The sequence below is a fragment of the Nicotiana tabacum genome, chromosome 15 (assembly GCF_000715075.1).
Source record: "Nicotiana tabacum cultivar K326 chromosome 15, ASM71507v2, whole genome shotgun sequence".
NCBI lineage: Eukaryota > Viridiplantae > Streptophyta > Magnoliopsida > Solanales > Solanaceae > Nicotiana > Nicotiana tabacum.
The window spans coordinates 44,873,143-44,892,967 of record NC_134094.1 but is presented as its reverse complement, the minus strand read 5'-3'; the positions used below and the strand labels follow the sequence as shown (position 1 = coordinate 44,892,967).

Sequence of the window (19,825 nt, the reverse complement as noted above, 5' to 3'; positions counted from 1 at the left end):
CTTCCAGATAATCTTTGAGAGTGCCGAGTTAGACATTCCAGGAACATATGATATTTTTACCATGGTTAATGCCTTTTCATCTGCAGAATCAGAGAAAATAAGAAGAAAAAAATAAAATGAGAGTCTTATCGGTGAAAACTTTTACAGGCACCATAAGGTGACGGTGAGTTGAGAGAAAGAACAAAATGAGAGAGGCTTGATGGTGAAAACCCTTATGGCACTACAAGTCGAATAAGGATCGTGAATCAAATAGGATTATCGGAGCATTAAAGCCCAGTTTCACGGCTTAGAGGTACAACAATAGTTGAAGATCAGACTTACGTGACATATCAGGCCACTTAATCCAAAATGCATGTCATAGTCATTAGAGTTGGTATCCACATTTGATAAGCTTTTACTTGGTAATTTTCTTGTTAGATGTTATCTCTTTCCATTGTCCCCTTTATCTATTTTTCTTGCTTTGTTTAAGTCCTCTTGAGTATGTTTTGTCAAAACAAGTGAGAAATGACTTCAAAATTTGCTACCATCTTTCCAATTGCACAAAGTGGAGTTTGGCTAGCACATCAAAGTGGCATAAGTCAGGAAAGAGTAGTATGCGCACTGAGTTGGCGACAATTGGCGTGCTTTGGGATTCATGTGAAATGTAAAGGTTTGGTAAATGTCAATTCATGAGCACAATGCAAGAGATAGAAGGTATTGGTTATGAACAGATCAGAGGTGTTTTCTGGGACAAGGGTTGACAGATAAAGTGGTTAGCCAATAACAATCAAGGTCTTCCAAGTTGAAATCAAAGTTACCATGGCAAGTGTAGGAGCAACGCCCTCAAGATCAAGGCCACAAACCAACCACCATGTTTTAAACTCACAAGTTTTCTTTGTTTGAAACAGGGACGAAGACTATGTCCAAATCAAAGCTTGGAAGCTTGAAACTTTCGGGTGTCGTGCCAGATTTTGTCAGCACAAAGGCTATTTGAGAAGGTTTTTACCTTTTAGACATCTTCCATAGTTGAAAAAAAATGTACCTCCTAGGCAGTTTCCCTAGCCGGAAGAGTCTTTAGCTTTCTTTAAGTTCAGGATCCCGCCTGGAGTATAGGGTCAGTCCTTAATTCTCTTAAGTTGTTAATTTTAGTTTTCCTTTAGTTCAGGGGTCCTGCCTGAAAAATAAGGTCAGTTTTCAGTTCTTAGTTGTTAATCTTTAGCGCTCCTTATGTTCAGGGGTCCCGCCTGGAAAATAGAGTCAATTTTTATTCTAAGTCAAGCTCAGTTTATAGTTTTCCTCAGGCTCAATCTTACATCTAGGAGATGCACTTCCTAGTTTGAGTTATTCAGTTTCTAGGTGATGCACTTCCTAGTTCAAGTTTCACCCCTAGGAGACGCACTTCCTAGTTTGGGTCATTCAAGTGTCACCCCTAGGAGACGCACTTCCTAGTTTGGGTCATTCAAGTTTTATTTTTAGCAGACCATTTGCAAGTCAAAGTTTTCTTGGTTTTACTCACAGGAGACGCACATCCTAGTCAAGTCTCTAGTTTTAGTCTCATCATTGCATCATTTATCGATAGCATAGGTGATTTACAGGTTTGCTAACAACTCACAAATCTTCCTAGTTCAAAATGGGGTAGAAAATTTTGTTTGTTTTGTTATTTTGTTTGCAGGCACCCACCTTGAGAACGAGGGTCAATATTTCAGAAATCAATTTTAAGTTTAAATCAGAAAAGCATCAGGATCCCGCCTGAAGAACATGGTCAACTTTCAATTTTCAAGTTCAAGTTAGAGAGGCATCAGGAGCCCGCCTGAAGAACAGGGTCAACTTTCAATTTTCAAGTCAAGTTATAGAAGCATCAGGAGCCTGCCTGAAGAACATGGTCAATTTTCAGTTTACAAGTTCAAGTCAGAGAGGCATCAGGAGCCCGCCTGAAGAACAGGGTCAATTTTCAGTTTTCAAGTTCAAGTCAGAGGCAGCAGGATCCTTCTTGAAGAATAGGGTTAACCTCCAGTTTTTCAATTCAAATCAGATGTAGCACGAGCCGCCTAAAGAACAAGGTTTGCAAGCTCAAGTCTACCGCAAGTTCAAGTGTATTTCAAGTGCAAGAAGCAGGGTGCCCGCTTGAAGAATAGGGTCAACTTCTAGTTTTCTTCAAATTCAAGTCAGCAGGATGCCCACCTAAATAATGGGGTGAATTTTCAGTTTCATGTTGAAGGACCAAGTGGAGATTTAAGGAAAATTCAAGACAAGCAGTAGATAGGATCGTATATTTTTCTTTTATTTTTGCTGTAATTTTTGCTTTCAATTCATGATGTAATGGCAGGTACCGCGGACCAGAACCTCAACGGAAACTTACTCGACTTTCTCATCCTCACCACACACTCCATCACTTTATTCATTTCTGAACTACACGTGGCATGATTTCTTTATAGCCAAGAATATGTAGGCAACTCATATACCAGGGCTCAGTCACAATCTTTTGTCCATCTTTGTTTCGTTTTGAATAAGCGTCGGGTCATAAATCAATTGCGTTGCTTATTGTTCTTTGCTCCGAAAATATTTTGTATTTTCAAGCAAAGAGGGAAAGCTGTAAGCACGCAATTTTAGACCCGCGCAACTTTTAAAAGTAGTATTTTAAAAAAATATTTACTTATTTTTATTTTTTTTTAGGATTTCAGTCAAACTTTTAATTTTAATTTTAGAACATAAGTTTAAAAACACAAAAATAGTTTTATAATATTTTTTCTCTTATTATATATCTTTTTTATTTATCTTTATTTATTTATTTATTTAAGCTTATTAGTATTTTATAATGATAATATTTTAATTTTTACCATTACTTTAACATAGTTTTTTCTAACTTTTTATAACATTTAAAAAATACCAAAAATATTTTTATTTTAATAAATAGTTTATTTTAATAGTTTGTTCTTATTAACTAAGATTAATTAGTATATTTTGGTAGTATTTTTATTTTTATTTTGTTCAATGAGAAAGAATTGAATTTGGGCCAATTGGGAGTTCATTTTCAGATTTTAGTGGCTCAATTTCGGATTTGTCTCCTAAGCCCAAAATCTATTAGCCCAATAACTCCCAACAAACCCTATTTGATAACTCTCTTTCACCTCTCATGGACGGAGAAAAAAAGAAGAACGAGAGCACAAAGGTTGAGAGAGAAGAGAGATCTGAAAAGGAAAAGAAAAAAAATAGAGAGGGGACGGAGAGAAGAAAGGGGCAGTCACAGCTTCACAAAAATGGAGTTTATGATTTCTTCCTTGATTAACGCAGTTTCACAGTAGTACACAAAGCAGCCCCCAGACCCTCTTCTTCCTCCAAAAAGCTCCATTAAACCACCTAAAAATGACCTTTGAAACTCCATTAAACCAGCCCTCAAATTCGTCCAAAACATCATCATTTTCAACCCAGCTGAAACAGCCTCCAAAACACCTGAAACCACCACGAAAAACATCCCAAAAATACAGCATAAAACAGTCATAAAATCAGTCATGATTTGCCTTACAAAAGCATACTTGCACCATCCATCCTCTGTTTCTTTGAGTCGAGTTGCATGGCGGTCATTCAAGTTCGATGTCGTTGGTCCTGTTCGCGGTCTCACTTTCAGTTTGAGTATTCAATATTCGCTATTGTACTAGTTGGTTCGCTCGGGAACTTTCATCAATAAAATGACGAAGAAGCTTCATTGAGGTTAATCTTATTTCCTTTTGCAAGTTTTTTTTTTAAGGAAACATTCTATGCCTACTTATATTGCTTTATTACCTTCTCATTTAATTTTAGATAAGTTTAGTTAGTGTCAATATTTTGCTTCTTGTTTCTATTTGTTTTGTTTACTGCCTTATCGTTTGCTTTAGGTAGCTTAGTTGGTAGTATTTTGCTTCTTATTTAATTTTGTTTGTGGTCATGTGTTAGAAATTTAGTTTTATTGTTATGCATTTATTTTAAAATGAATAATTGAGGAAAATAAGTTTAAAATAGTTGAGATGAGAGATATTTAGTAAAGAGAATGAGGTTTGGACTTAATTTTACCAAGATTTATGGCTAGTTAGGATTCTGGTTGTTTCGTTTTAAGTGGAAAGTCAATTTGTTGGGCTAAAAATTAAAAGAGTTTTGAGCGCAAAATATTTTCCATGCCTTATTCTTCTAATTGGTCACGTTCATAATCTTTATAAATAGATTATGGGGTTGGAACATTAACTCATATTTTTAGCATCTTTTCCAATAAATTCATGTCAATTAATTCACATCACCTCTCCCACAATAATCTTCCATAACTTAGCCTCACAATAATCTCAAGATAGTTTATATAAACAACCTATAAATATTTGTAGCTTGTTTTAGGTGCGATTAATAAATCATCGTGACTATGGGTACGGTTCCCGTGGTATAGTTATGATACATAATTCCCCAATTCGAGTGTGCGTTTCACGTGACTCGACCATAACTTCAAATAATAATAAAATTAATATGTTGTAGATCGCGGGTGCGTTTCACATGACGCGGTTTGCAATGTGTACAAAACAAACGAGTTGCGACATCGCGACTTGTTCAAATAAATCCCATAAATATTAAAAGTGATTAATAAATAATTAAAAAGCGGTTAGAAATCAAAATGCACAACAAGTTTTAAATATGTATTAAATCAGATAATTAAGCCAATTATTGATAGTGGAGCGACCGTGCTAAAACCGGAGAATCCGGGAATGCCTAGAACCTTCTCCCGGATTAACGGAATTCCTTACCCGGTCTTCTGGTTTCGCAGACTTTAAAACATAGTCAAATATTTTTGATTTGGGATTTAAAATAAACCGGTGACTTGGGACACCATAAATTATTCCAAGTGACGACTCTGAATTAAATAAATAATCTCATTTCGATTAATATCACTTTAATTGGAAAAATTTCCCTATATTTATGGGATTTATTTGAACAAGTTGCGATGTCGCAATTCGTTTGTTTTGTACACATTACAAATCACGTCACGTGAAACGCACCCGCGATCTACAACATGTTAATTTTATTATTATTTAAAGTTATGGTCGAGTCACGTGAAACGCACACTCGAATTGGGGAATTATGTATTATGACTATGCCACGGGAACCATACTCATAGTTACGATGATTTATTAATCGCACCTAAAGCAAGCTGCGAATATTTATAGGTTGTTTATTTAAACTACCTTGAGATTATTGTGAGGCTAAGTTATGGAAGATTATTGTGGGAGAGGTGATGTGAATTAATTGACATGAATTTATTGGAAAAGATGCTAAAAATATGAGTTAATGTTCCAACACTATAATCTATTTATAACGCTTATGAACGTGACCAATTAGAAGAATAAGACATGGAAAATATTTTAAGCTTAAAACTCTTTTAATTTCTAGCCCAACAAATTGACTTTCCACTTGAAACCAAACGACCAGAATCCTTACTAGCCATAAATCTTGGTAAAATTAAGTCCAAACCTCATTCTCTTTACTAAATATATCTCATCTCAACTATTTTAAACTTATTTTCCTCAGTTATTCATTTTAAAACAAATGCATAACAATAAAACTAAATTTCTAACACATGACCACAAACAAAATTAAATAAGAAGCACAATACTACCAACTAAGCTACCTAAAGCAAACGATAAGGCAGTAAACAAAACAAATAGAAATAAGAAGCAAAATATTGACACTAACTAAACTTATCTAAAATTAAATGAGAAGGTAGTAAAGCATTATAAGTAGGCATAAAATGTTTCCTTAAAAAAAAAAAACCTGCAAAAGAAAATAAGATTAACCTCAATGAAGCTTCTTCGTCATTTTATTGATGAAAGTTTCCGAGCGAACCAACTAGTACAATAGCGAATATTGAATACTCAAACTAAAAGCGAGACCGTGAACAGGACCAACGATATCGAACTTGAATGACCGCCACGCAACTCGACTCAAAGAAACAGAGGATGGACAGTGCAAGTGTGCTTTTGTAAGGCAAATTGTGACTGATTTTATGAGTGTTTTATGCTGTATTTTGGGCTGTTTTCATGGTGGTTTCAGGTGTTTTGGAGGCAGTTTCAGCTGGGTTGAAAATGATGATGTTTTGGACGAATTTGAGGGCTGGTTTAATGGAGTTTCAGAGGTCGTTTTTTAGGTGGTTTGATGGAGCTTTTTGGAGGAAGAAGAGGGTTTGGGGCTGCTTTGTGTACTACTGTGAAACTGCATTAATGGCGGAAGAAAAAGAAATCATAAACTCCATTTTTGTGAAACTGTGGCTGCCCCTTTCTTCTCTCCGTCCCCTCTCTGTTGTTTTTTCTTTTTCTTTTCAGATCTCTCTTCTCTCTCAACCTTTGTGCTCTCGTTCTTCTTTTTTTCTCCGTCCATGAGAGGTGAAAGAGAGTTATCAAATAGGGTTTGCTGGGGGTTATTGGGCTAATAGATTTTGGACTTAGAAGACAAATCCGAAATTGGGCCACTAAAATCCGAAAATGAGCTCCCAATTGGCCCAAATTCAATTCTTTCTCATTGAACAAAATAAAAATAAAAATAAAAATACTACCAAAATATATTAATTAATCTTAGTTAATAAGAATAAACTATTAAAGTGAACTATATATTAAAATAAAAATATTTTTGATATTTTTTAAATGTTATAACAATAACAATAACAACAACAACAACAACAACCTAGTAAAATCCCACTAATGGGGTCTGGGGAGGGTAGTGTGTACGCAGACCTTACCCCTACCCCGAAGGAGTAGAGAGACTGTTTCCGAAAGACCCTCGGCTCAAAAAAATAAAAAGACAAAATGACAAAAAGGAAACAATATTAGTATCACAACAACAATCTTAGGATAAATATGAACACCATGAAATCCAGAAGAAAGATGCAAAGCAAAGGGAGACAATATTAGTAAATATTAGTATCACCACAACAATCATAAGAAAAATAAAAACACCATAAAATCTAGAAGAAAGATGCAAAGCAAAAGCGATAGCTAGTAAATAGGACATGCACTGAAAAACGAAATAGTAAGCCACAACATTGCCAATAGCTATCTTAGACAAAAACCTACATGGCTAGTCCCACAATGGTACGAAGTAAGGCACGACTCAACTACCTCCTAACCTACAACCCTAATACTCGACCTCCACATTTTCCTATCATCATTATAAAAAGGTAAAAAAAAATTATGTTAAAGTAATGGTAAAAATTAAAATATTATTATTATAAAATACTAATAAGCTTAAATAAATAAAAAAAGATAAATAGAAAAGATATATAATAAGAGAAAAAAATATTATAACACTATTTTTATGTTTTTAAACTTATGTTCTAAAATTAAAATTAAAAGTTTGATTGAAATCCTAAAAAAAAATAAAAATAAGTAATTATTTTTTTAAAATATTACTTTTAAAAGTTGCGCGGGTCAAAAATTTCGTGCTTACAATCACCAATTGAATACTATCTACGAATCGAAAATTGAACTCGGGAGAGGGAATTCTAGATTGCATATAAGATTGAGTAGAGCAAAATTTTAACTCTGAGTAGGGGACGGATTTGCGGTTAGGATAGGAATATACCTAATCGCATTGCTTGGTTACTATATAGGAATTATTAATGCGTTTTTGTTAATTCTAATTCTATAGGAATATAGGCGTTAGATTAGCTTGAATGTGCGAGTAGTACTTCAGGAGAAGGCTACGAGCAATATTAACCCTGTCAACCAATAAACCAGATAAATTAATTAGACAATTTAAGTGAAAAACTCAACGTGATTGTTAGCTAACCCATAACTCTAGAATATTTTCTCCCATTGAACTCTTCTCTAAAATTGCAGACTTGTTTCCTTTAATTTCATAGTTTATTATTCTAGATTAATTTTAGTTAAATATTTGTACTTTAGAAAATCGCTTGAATAGATTAATTGTCTTATTTTAATTTAATAAATAGTTAATCACAAGTCCCTGTGGGTACGATATCTGGACTTACAATCCTATATTACTTGTCGATCACGTATACTTGCGTGTACGTTTGGGAGCAACAAGTTTTTGGCGTCGTTGCCAGGGACTTAGAAATTAACTAGTCTACTCATATATATACACGTACATTGAATATCAGTTAAATTTATTTCTCAACGACTTTCGTGGAATCAAATGGAGGCGCCATAAATCTACACTTTTGTTGTCTCCAGACCTACTTTCCATATCACAATAAATGCATTATAAGTGACTGGCTGGTTTCTCCAATAAATATCAACATATCCCATGCACTACATCTGCCATTCTTTCTCTGCTCCTCAGCTCTGCCATTTCAGGTTCTTAGACTACTCTATTTTCTTTCTCTTTCCCTCCGTCCCATAAAAATAAAGATAAAAACCCTCAAATGGTTCTTTTAGTTGTCTTTTTTTCTTTTTGGGTTGTTAGTGATGGCTATTTTCTTCTTTGATTTGATTTTTCTTTTGTTTCTTTCCTTTGAGCTGCTTTCAGAGAACAAGATAACTAAGACATGGCCTCTAGTGTTTCGTCCGATCGTGACGTTAATCAGGTATGAACTCCTTTTTCCTATCAACCAAAAAAAAAAAGAAGGTTTATTTCGTTAGAGTATACGTTTTTGGTTTTACAGTTTCTTGATTTCCAGTTTGTTTAGAAATATACAATTCGATCACATTCATTTTATAGGACATTCTATATTGAGAATTCTCTAACTTTAAACTATTTATTTTACTCTAATAACATACTTTTATAATTATATAAATGTCATGGCATCCATATTCAAAATCACAAGTTTCAACGATAATTTTGATGTGTTCCAAATATCTTTCTTTCTTTATAATCCATTCAAACAGTACACCTATAAAAATTATAAAACGAAAAATAATTAAATATTAAGAGTAAAGCTAATCTATGTTTTATTTGTATGAAAGAGCAACTGTCTGGAAATTTCTCTATCTATAGAGATATATTGCATTTGAAGAAAATAAAAGTATGTACATCTATATATTACTCCTTCTGTTTCGTTTTATATCATACTCTTTACGAATCTTGTCTTAAAAAAATTTACACCATCTATATTTGAAAATAATTTAAATCTAACTTTCCGTTTTATCTCTAAAGAAATACTCTTCGAGCCATATAAAAGTCATGACATACTTAAGATCATAAAGTATAATATACTTTTAGTATGTCAAAAAAAAACTTATTCATGATCAGTCAAATATTATTTCATAAATTGAGATGTGGAGAATATTAATTAACTTAACATAAGATAGGAAGGTCAAGAGATTTTTGAGATCTCTGTTCAAGGCTCATTATAGGACCATTTTAGTACCTTCTGTAATCCCTCTTGGTGAAAGTGTTGGGTTCCCACTGTGTGCAAGATCTCAATAATAGATGATGTTATTAAAATCTAATTCTTGAATTTAGTTTTGGAAAACAAAGTGCTCCTTGAGACAGACACGTTTTACTTTTTCTTAAGGAAAAAAACTTTTAAAAAAGCAGTACAAAATAAACTTAAAAAGAAAGAGCATTAAACATGAACTTATTCAAGTACAATTTCATGGATTGTTCGTGGAGTAAACTCATCTTACCCCCTTAACTTTTTTGGTAAATTATAACAACAACCGGCCAGTATGATCGCAAAGTAAAATCTGGGAAAAATAGTGTGTACGCAGACCTTACCCCTACCATGTGGGATTGACGTTTGGGTCAAAAGAGGTTAACCTTTTAGGTAAATTAAGAAAATAATATCTCTATCACGTATTGAATAGGAAAGGCATAACCTCTTTTGACTCAAACGTGAACCCAAAGTCATAACCGAAATTTACAAAACAATTATTGTCCCTTGTCTAGAGGGAAAACTTTAAGGATAAAAAAATATGATTAGTCTAGTCATAAGAATTTGTTCCAAAAAGTAGCATCCATCAAAAGATGACTATTAATCACTCTAAAATCCAATATACGCGAATTTGAGGACACTACCCAATGAGTTCGTTGCATCGTTATGAACATCTGTCCAACTACTGAAACTTGAATATAGAACATTATAACTTCTTCAAAAGATGTTGATTGTTTGTGCAATTGAGATCCTCTAGGTTGTATTACTGAACAAGTTTGAAATCAACTTAGTCTTCCTCGTTAAACCTTGCAAATTAAAAATAAAATTAAAGTACATTCCATGTGCATAAACTTTTATCATTAGAATTTACCCTACAAACAAGGATTAATAGTAATGACTTTTTAAGGATTTTTTCAATCATTTGTTAACTTTTGGGTCAAGGGAGTTTTCTTTCCCATTCAAAAGGTGATAAAAGTATTGTTTTCCTACCCTAAAATGTTAAGCGGGTAAGGTAAAATTTAATTTTGTTTGTGAGTCATATTTTCTTTCTTGTGGTAAAATACGGAATTATATTAGATATTGTATCTCATCACAAGTAGGCGGTGTGCTAGCAGTACAAGAGTATAACTTTTATACGATTAAAATATAAAGATTTTTCATTTAACACAAGCATGAACTCCATCTGTTTTAATTCTGTGATGTAGTTTGATTCAATATAAAGATTAAGAAAAAAAAGACTTTCAAACTTTGTAGTGTAAAAGCTTAAAATATAAATGTTTTTGTGGGGCTTTCAGTTTATGTTGCTTAAAAAGTTTCTTATTCAGGGTAAAATGGGTAAACAAAAAAATTTAAAATTAAATTATTTTTAAATATAAAAATATATCATTCTTGTTACAACAGTATCACATAAATTAAACGAAGAGTGTAACTTTTTAATTAAAATAACCTGCAAATTGTGACAAGTGACTTATTACGACAGGTAAGATTACATCGATAATATTTACATTTATGTTTTAAAGAGTTTTTCTAATGATTACTCAGACGGCCTAAAATATTTCTCAGTTAGTATCCATATACGAAGTTTGCCTCTTAATTAAAAACATTACATAATACTCCCGTCGTTTAAATTTATGTGTCTTACACTTTCACTCTTGGTGGAGTTGGGAAAAAGAAAGGGCAGGGTGGCAGGGAAGGGAAAGAAGGCGGAAGCAGGAAAAAGACCCGCGGTGGGCTACGGGAGAATTCTTTAAAAGAAAGGCCAAATACCTAGATAGTCCCTTAAAATTGGCAACTTAGCTAGTGACCAGACTTGGTAGAAGTGTATCAAATAACCAGTGAGTGAGATACACTTGCTACTGAGGTGCCAAATGTAACAAAATAAAAAGGAAAAAACTCTTTAATTAATTAACTTTAAAAGAGGGTTATTCACCTGAATACACTTGAAAACGACACAAACCGAAAATTACACTTACACATTTACTGCTTTTTTAAGTATGTTATTCGGAAAAAAAGAGATTTGTCCAATTACACATACATGAAACAACTAAAGCTCTTGCTCGAGAGCTCCATAAAGTGACAATCCTAATTATTCAAGTTTTTAAGCAGATACTGTGTTCGTATTACTAAAACCCTTGGCAAACAAGTGTCAAATGAAGATCTTTAAATCTTGTCATAAATCGGTGCCCCTATACCGCTGCTCAAACATAAGAGAATTCTAACGGTGAATATTTGAATCTAGTGCTGGAATAAATTAAATGTAAAGGCAATTAGTTTTCAACAGCCAAACAATGGTGATTTCTTAGGGTGGTGGAAAGTTGAAGAGGAGGAGGATGTGAAAGGTAGGGTCTATTGAGTGAATGTTAATTTTCTGGAAAAAAAAGAAAAGAAAAAACATAATTTTAAGTTATTTTACGCTCTCAATTTCAGCGAAAAACACTCACTCCGCAATGTCGGCATGATGGGTTTACGAGACATACTTCTACCAAGAATAGATGTCTATATGGTCCCTAGTTAAGTTCAAGGTCTAACTTATAAACTATGCCAACTTTAAGAGGCTATCTACATATTTAACTTGAAAAAAGAAGAAGATGATCTTAAAAAATGATTTTCTCTTTAAAAATAAAATACACGTGTCATATATTAATTAGCTCATATCACTTTGTAATAGGCATTTGGCATCACGCTCTGACCCTTTGCATCAACATTAAGAAAAAAGTATTTGATTGAAATAGATGTTGAGTAATGTTGGTGTTCCATAAATAATAAGCTCCCGTTTGGCCTGGCCGTATATTTTGGCTTATTTTTTTTAAAAAATAAAAATAAAATGTAAACATTTTGTTTGTTATAAACAAGTTTAAGAGGCCTAACGAATTTGGCCTAACAAAGAAATTCCTACTTTAAGTACAATCTCATTAATTGCAGATAGAAAGGAAGCAAATTTATTGCCAACTGTACTTTAGATCAAACAAAATCAAACATAAGATGCTTTAGAGCCCGTTTGGCTCAAAATCTGCTTCTTTTTTTTTTTTTTTGAAAAGTACTATTTTTTAGCAGTATTTTTTTAGAAGTACTTTTGAAAAAAAACTATTTGTGTTTGGCCAATTCATTTAAGAAGTATTTTTTTTTAACAAAAGTGGGTTACTCTGGTGGTGAGCACCCTTCACTTCCAACCAAGAGGTTGTGAGTTCGAGTCACCCCAAGAGCAAGGTGGAGAGTTCTTAGAGGGAGGGAGCCGAGGGTCTATCAGAAACAGCCTCTCTACCTCAGGGTAGGGGTAAGGTCTGCGTACACACTACCCTCCCCAAACCTTACTAGTGGGATTATATTGGGTTGTTGTCGTTGTTGTTGTATTTAAGAAGTATTTTTTGCAACATTTGATAAACAAATTATATTTGGCCAATCATTTAAAAAAGTATTTTTGAGTGTCAAATTACCAAAAAGGATAGTACCAATGTCTTATGATTCTTTTAAATAGAAAAATGAACTTAAATATTTATCGTAAGAGACTTTTATTATTATTTTATTATATTTAATTAAAATATAAAATATAAAGTAAACAAACATATTACAGATTTAGATCAATTTTACATATATAGTTATACCAAAGCATATGATATTATCTAGTATAATTACTTATTGTTATATGATGATTTGAATAACTAAAATACATTATTCAATATAAATTAGAAGTCTATCCACAAATTACTATATATTGATAATCCATCATGAAATAATAAGTAAAGTCACACACACATAATAATATTTCTCAACAATTTCATCTCTACTTCTATCACACAACGCCTCCATATTAGTAGAAGACTTGCCTCACATTTCTAAAGGAATATCAAAAGGCTTATCTCCTTCATCAATCTCTGCAGTAATGTCTTCATTAGCATAATAGTTGAATTCTTTATCGGTAGAAGAATATCGTCGGATGAAATTATGTATAGCCATGGTAGTTATAACTAGATAATTCTGAGTGTCAAACTTAAAAAATGGCATTGAGCATAAAATAGAAATAATTTTAAATATATAAAATAAATCATAAAATAAATAGTTAAGTATGTTTAAAATAATTCAAAAAGAGTAACTAATTATTAACAACACATAATGTATAATTTTTTAAAAAAATTTAAATTTAAAAAGAAACTAATTATTACATAACCTTACTAACTTTGTCGTAAATTGCCAATTGGCCTATTGTGAGGTTGTCACTTGACTTAATATGAATATATTTTCTTCTTCTTTTAATAATATATAGATAGATTATGCAATGCAATTGTAAATTTATTATGTATTTGTAGGTTATTTTCACAAATTAGATTTGATAATTGTTTTAAAGATTCAGGAACTAATAACATATAATAGAAGAAATTATAATGATTATTTGTAGGAAGAGAATTGATAATCCAAAGAAGGATGTAGATAATTTGCTTTAGTGTGAAAAAAGAAAAAGATAATTTAGAAAGTTACAAGACATTACACAAAGAAAAAAAATTAAAAATAAGAAAAGTCAATAAAGAATTTGGAAAGTTACAATATGATTCATATATATAATATCTTTAATTTTAATAAAATGGTAAAAATAGAAACAAAAATGAAAGAAAAAAACTTAAATTAGTAAGGGATAATTTGAAAAATATAAATTTATGGTGAGGATAGTTTTGTCATGAATAAATTAATTTTTTACTTCTACTTCTGCTTCTTGGAAGAAGCTAGAATTTTTTGCTTCTTCTCAAAAACAGAAAAACTACTTCTTCTGCCGGTCAAAAGTACTTCTCTGTATTGGTCAAACAACTCAAATATTTTAAAAAGTACTTTTTTGGAAAAAAAAAGTATTTTTGGCCTCCCAAAAACTTGACCAAACAGGCTCTTAGTCTCTCTTACTCTCTCGTGAAATTTCATTCACATGCCAAATTTTACTTATACGAGGCTCTTTATTAATTGACAAGTAGACTAATGGGTCTCATTTGCTTACTCCAAGAGTCAAAACTAGAAAAAGGCAAATTAAAAGTTCTATCTTTTTTCTATTTAAGATGCTTAAACTAAGAACCATAAAAAGTTCATCTTTTTGCAAACATGGTTTTTTCGACCGACGTGAGAAATTTCAGAAGCTAAATAGTGAATACCAGTTCAAACCTCATGATGCCCAATACTACTCCCTAGAGTTAGCCCACCAGGTCCCGAACTCGTATAATCGTAACCCTCAGAATGAGCCGTATGTTGAAAATGAAAAGTTCGCAGGAAAAGAAGGACGGGATGAGATATCCAGAAAGCTAAAAGGTATAGAACAATCCTTAAAGAACATACAAGGGATGGGAAATCAGATTAACATGTCTTACAATGACTTGTGTATGTTTTCTGATATGCATATACCCGAGGGGTTTAAAATTCCAAAGTTTAACTTGTATGATGGGGGTGGAGATCCAGTAGCCCATCTGAGGGGTTACTGCAGTGAAATGAGAAGTGTTGGCGGGAAAGATGAGTTGTTGATGGCGTATTTCAGTGAGAGCTTGAATGGGGCAGCCTTGGAATGGTATACTCGCCAGGATGTGAGTAAGTGGTATGCATGGGATGACATAGCTCGAGATTTTGTTCGGCACTTTCAGTATAATATAGACATTATCCCAGACCGTTCCTCCCTATCTAAGATGGAAAAGAAACCCGAGGAAAGTTTTAGGGAGTTTGGGCTCAGATGGAGGGAACAAGCTGCTCGGGTCAGTCCCCTATTGATGAAGAAGAAATGGTTAAACTTTTCCTACAAGCTCAGGGATCCACCTACTTCAGTCACTTGATCCCGGCTTTAGGTAAACATTTCAATGATGTGGTAAAAATAGGGGAGATGGTAGAAGAAGGAATCAAGTCGGGCAAAATCATGGGCTATTTTGCATTAAAAGGTACTACGAAAAACATTCAGAACATCTCAGTAAGTTTGGGTGGAAGAAAGAGAAATAGAAAAGATATTGCTGAGCCCCGCCAACGACAAGTCCTAGCGGGCGTTCCTGCTCAATGCTTTCAGCCTCAATATCGAACCCATGAATATCCCCGTACTCCTGAATAATCCTCCCCGATGCTATTTCTCTCCACAAAATTCCTAAAGCCATACCTTACCCTTCCAGTACTCTATCCACAATGCACCGCCATATGCTCCACATCCAGAAGACCCGCAATGGCCTGCACCACCTCTACAAATGTCTTACCCACTTATACAAGCATATTAACCACCTACCCGCAAGAGGTTCCAACCGAGGCCGGAGTACAAAATGAAAAGGCAGCAATAAAAGGAAAGGTTTTTCACGCCTATTAGAGGATCATATGCCAGTTTGTTCCAAAAGTTGAGGTAATTGGACATGTTAAAGCCGATTCAGATAAAAATTCCGAACCCCCTTCCAAAAAATTTCGATTATTTTCAAAGGTGTGCATATTGCTCTAATGCCTCGGGGCACAGTATGGAAAAAGGGACCCCAAAGCCACCTGCTGAGGTCAATGTGATTGAAATTGGTAAAGGTCCCAGTAATGTTGATGTGCGACTCAGTGTCTAAGATGTCGAGCTTGGAAATTGGAAAGACACTCCTTTCTTGGTTAGCCATAAAGGAGTCTTGGTAGTTTATTTTGTTGTTGTTTCTGTTGTCCGGATTATTTCAGGGTTATAATCCGGATATTGTCTTGTGGCTCAAACCCGTGTTCCTCTTATTTTGGCTAGCTCGTTTAGTTGTAGTAACTCATCTAGTGTTATCTAGGATTGTTCCAGGGTTGTAACCCATGTCTATTTTGCTTGTTTTGTTTTTCAAACCATTTCACCGTCTCTCTAATGCAACCTCCTGTTTTCTGTTATTTCTAATCAGTTTTTGTTTAGTTATCTTTTCCTTTTATACTTCTTTTCATGGTGACTCTAGTGATATGACATGCACGCATAATTCTCAGCCTGGTCTTGAAAGTTAGTCTAATCATGAAGTAATGAAACAAGTTTTGAAGATGACAGAGACATTTGAGGGAAACAAGTAAAGATTTGGACATTGTGAAATTATTTAAAGCCCGAATTGTGTGAAACTGGGACGGATAGTTTGGGAAGTTAAGAGGACGACAAGAATTTGTTACAAGAGAGTGCGTCCTGGACAATTTGAAGCAAGTAACTTTGAGTTCAAGTTCATCTCAAGTTACAAGATAAAGCCAAGGGAGTTTGTCCTAAACTGATGAAGGGTATCTATTGTGAAGAAGAAATCACACATCGAGAGTTTTGTACTTGACATGGCACTAAAGAGAGATGGAAGGCATATCAGTGATATCAATACCGAAGCGGCAAAAGAAATATTGTGTATGATCTTAATTTTTCACCCTCAAGTTGCATGTGTTATACTTGGCATTTTCAGAGATTGGGAGGCCCTCTTTCAGCTACCCAAATACTTTATACCCTTTTGAGCCCGTATTGATTTCTTTGACCTCCCCTCTTTTGGAATCAAGATAGAGTCATTTAAAAAAAAAGGTCATGTCCCCATAAGGTTTCTTTTAGAAAGTTCATTCCAAAAGAAAAATTCAAAAAGAAAAAAAAAAGAGAAAAAGAAACAAAAAAGAAGAGAAAAAAAAATAGCAACAACAAAAAGTATTCTTTTGAACTACGTTCGACCTGATTCTTATCATCATAAGATATGTATGCAGCCTTACGGTTCGGTCGCACCAAATAAATTATTTCATAATCCCACAAAGTCAAGAGTGGGGCAATTTTTCTTAGAAATTCCATTTCAAAAAAAAAAGAAAAAAAATCAAAATTCCTCGCTTCAAAAGAAATTGGGGCAGGAGTATTATTTTCTATAAAAGAAGATTCCAAAATTTATAAAGTTATACCCCATTTTGTCTTAGTTTGAATTTGAGCCTTCATGCTTTTTTTCTTTCTTTCTAACCCTGTCCAAAAGCCACATTATAGTCCATAAAAGACCTTCCAGATAATCTTTGAGAGTGCCGAGTTAGACATTCCAGGAACATATGATATTTTTACCATGGTTAATGCCTTTTCATCTGCAGAATCAGAGAAAATAAGAAGAAAAAAATAAAATGAGAGTCTTATCGGTGAAAACTTTTACAGGCACCATAAGGTGACGGTGAGTTGAGAGAAAGAACAAAATGAGAGAGGCTTGATGGTGAAAACCCTTATGGCACTACAAGTCGAATAAGGATCGTGAATCAAATAGGATTATCGGAGCATTAAAGCCCAGTTTCACGGCTTAGAGGTACAACAATAGTTGAAGATCAGACTTACGTGACATATCAGGCCACTTAATCCAAAATGCATGTCATAGTCATTAGAGTTGGTATCCACATTTGATAAGCTTTTACTTGGTAATTTTCTTGTTAGATGTTATCTCTTTCCATTGTCCCCTTTATCTATTTTTCTTGCTTTGTTTAAGTCCTCTTGAGTATGTTTTGTCAAAACAAGTGAGAAATGACTTCAAAATTTGCTACCATCTTTCCAATTGCACAAAGTGGAGTTTGGCTAGCACATCAAAGTGGCATAAGTCAGGAAAGAGTAGTATGCGCACTGAGTTGGCGACAATTGGCGTGCTTTGGGATTCATGTGAAATGTAAAGGTTTGGTAAATGTCAATTCATGAGCACAATGCAAGAGATAGAAGGTATTGGTTATGAACAGATCAGAGGTGTTTTCTGGGACAAGGGTTGACAGATAAAGTGGTTAGCCAATAACAATCAAGGTCTTCCAAGTTGAAATCAAAGTTACCATGGCAAGTGTAGGAGCAACGCCCTCAAGATCAAGGCCACAAACCAACCACCATGTTTTAAACTCACAAGTTTTCTTTGTTTGAAACAGGGACGAAGACTATGTCCAAATCAAAGCTTGGAAGCTTGAAACTTTCGGGTGTCGTGCCAGATTTTGTCAGCACAAAGGCTATTTGAGAAGGTTTTTACCTTTTAGACATCTTCCATAGTTGAAAAAAAATGTACCTCCTAGGCAGTTTCCCTAGCCGGAAGAGTCTTTAGCTTTCTTTAAGTTCAGGATCCCGCCTGGAGTATAGGGTCAGTCCTTAATTCTCTTAAGTTGTTAATTTTAGTTTTCCTTTAGTTCAGGGGTCCTGCCTGAAAAATAAGGTCAGTTTTCAGTTCTTAGTTGTTAATCTTTAGCGCTCCTTATGTTCAGGGGTCCCGCCTGGAAAATAGAGTCAATTTTTATTCTAAGTCAAGCTCAGTTTATAGTTTTCCTCAGGCTCAATCTTACATCTAGGAGATGCACTTCCTAGTTTGAGTTATTCAGTTTCTAGGTGATGCACTTCCTAGTTCAAGTTTCACCCCTAGGAGACGCACTTCCTAGTTTGGGTCATTCAAGTGTCACCCCTAGGAGACGCACTTCCTAGTTTGGGTCATTCAAGTTTTATTTTTAGCAGACCATTTGCAAGTCAAAGTTTTCTTGGTTTTACTCACAGGAGACGCACATCCTAGTCAAGTCTCTAGTTTTAGTCTCATCATTGCATCATTTATCGATAGCATAGGTGATTTACAGGTTTGCTAACAACTCACAAATCTTCCTAGTTCAAAATGGGGTAGAAAATTTTGTTTGTTTTGTTATTTTGTTTGCAGGCACCCACCTTGAGAACGAGGGTCAATATTTCAGAAATCAATTTTAAGTTTAAATCAGAAAAGCATCAGGATCCCGCCTGAAGAACATGGTCAACTTTCAATTTTCAAGTTCAAGTTAGAGAGGCATCAGGAGCCCGCCTGAAGAACAGGGTCAACTTTCAATTTTCAAGTCAAGTTATAGAAGCATCAGGAGCCTGCCTGAAGAACATGGTCAATTTTCAGTTTACAAGTTCAAGTCAGAGAGGCATCAGGAGCCCGCCTGAAGAACAGGGTCAATTTTCAGTTTTCAAGTTCAAGTCAGAGGCAGCAGGATCCTTCTTGAAGAATAGGGTTAACCTCCAGTTTTTCAATTCAAATCAGATGTAGCACGAGCCGCCTAAAGAACAAGGTTTGCAAGCTCAAGTCTACCGCAAGTTCAAGTGTATTTCAAGTGCAAGAAGCAGGGTGCCCGCTTGAAGAATAGGGTCAACTTCTAGTTTTCTTCAAATTCAAGTCAGCAGGATGCCCACCTAAATAATGGGGTGAATTTTCAGTTTCATGTTGAAGGACCAAGTGGAGATTTAAGGAAAATTCAAGACAAGCAGTAGATAGGATCGTATATTTTTCTTTTATTTTTGCTGTAATTTTTGCTTTCAATTCATGATGTAATGGCAGGTACCGCGGACCAGAACCTCAACGGAAACTTACTCGACTTTCTCATCCTCACCACACACTCCATCACTTTATTCATTTCTGAACTACACGTGGCATGATTTCTTTATAGCCAAGAATATGTAGGCAACTCATATACCAGGGCTCAGTCACAATCTTTTGTCCATCTTTGTTTCGTTTTGAATAAGCGTCGGGTCATAAATCAATTGCGTTGCTTATTGTTCTTTGCTCCGAAAATATTTTGTATTTTCAAGCAAAGAGGGAAAGCTGT

The 19,825-nt window shown here is 34.2% G+C and overlaps 1 long non-coding RNA gene across 1 annotated transcript; it reads left to right on the top strand.

Moving 5' to 3' along the window:
* Window positions 1-8,204: 8,204 nt before the first annotated feature.
* Window positions 8,205-19,608, top strand: LOC107773705 (uncharacterized). The gene is made up of 2 exons (XR_001645354.2): window positions 8,205-8,300; window positions 8,473-19,608. It is a non-coding gene; the product is annotated as an uncharacterized LOC107773705 (long non-coding RNA).
* The last annotated feature ends 217 nt before the right edge of the window (window positions 19,609-19,825 follow it).